Source organism: Egretta garzetta, unplaced genomic scaffold, assembly GCF_000687185.1.
Source record: "Egretta garzetta isolate BGI_Z169 unplaced genomic scaffold, ASM68718v1 scaffold56, whole genome shotgun sequence".
NCBI classification, from domain to species: Eukaryota; Metazoa; Chordata; class Aves; order Pelecaniformes; family Ardeidae; genus Egretta; species Egretta garzetta.
Window position 1 is genome coordinate 8460971 of NW_009260182.1, and position 849 is coordinate 8461819.

Sequence of the window (849 nt, forward strand, 5' to 3'; positions counted from 1 at the left end):
CCCTGCACTGCACCCCTGCCCCAGCACAGCTACCCTGCACTGCACCCCTGTCCCGGCACTGCACCGCTGTCCCGCCACAGCTACCCTGCACTGCACCCCTGTCCCAGCACAGCTACCCGCACTGCACCGCTGTCCCGCCACAGCTACCCGCACTGCACCCCAGTCCCACACCCTGCACACAGCCCTCACAGTGCTCCTGCCCTCCCACTCTGCACCAGCACCACACCAGCGCACTTTAAAGGGTCCTGGGCAAAGCACTTTCCTCTGGATGCCCTTCCACTGCTGTTGCACAACCCGAAAGCACCAGCGCGCTCAGCACACAGCAGGCTGCTCCCCAGAGCAATCCTGCTCCAGCCGGCACAGCTGCCCTCACAGCCCCGTGTGCCTCACCACCTCCAACGCTTACAGGATTTCAGCCATGCACCCTCAAACTGCTCTGCACTCCATAACCTCACCTCCTAATCATCCCACTTTGCAGGTATACACATTATTCTGTGCCCAGACCTTAACACATGCACTGAACCGACTCAACATGCTACCACAATCTACCCCCACGTGGAATCATAAAATCAATCATTTGGTTGGAAAAGACCTTTAAGATCATTGAGTCAAACCATACCTGTCCACCACTAAACCATGCCTCTAAAGCACTTAATCTACCCATCTTTTAAATACCTCCAGGGATGGCGACTTGACCGTTCCAGTGCCTGATAAGCCTTTCAGTGAAGAAATTTTTCCTAATATCCAATATAAACCTCCCCTAGTGCAGCTTGAGGCCATTTCCCCTCATTACTTGTTACTTGGGAGACGAGACCAACCCCCACCTCACTACACACTCCTATCAGGCAG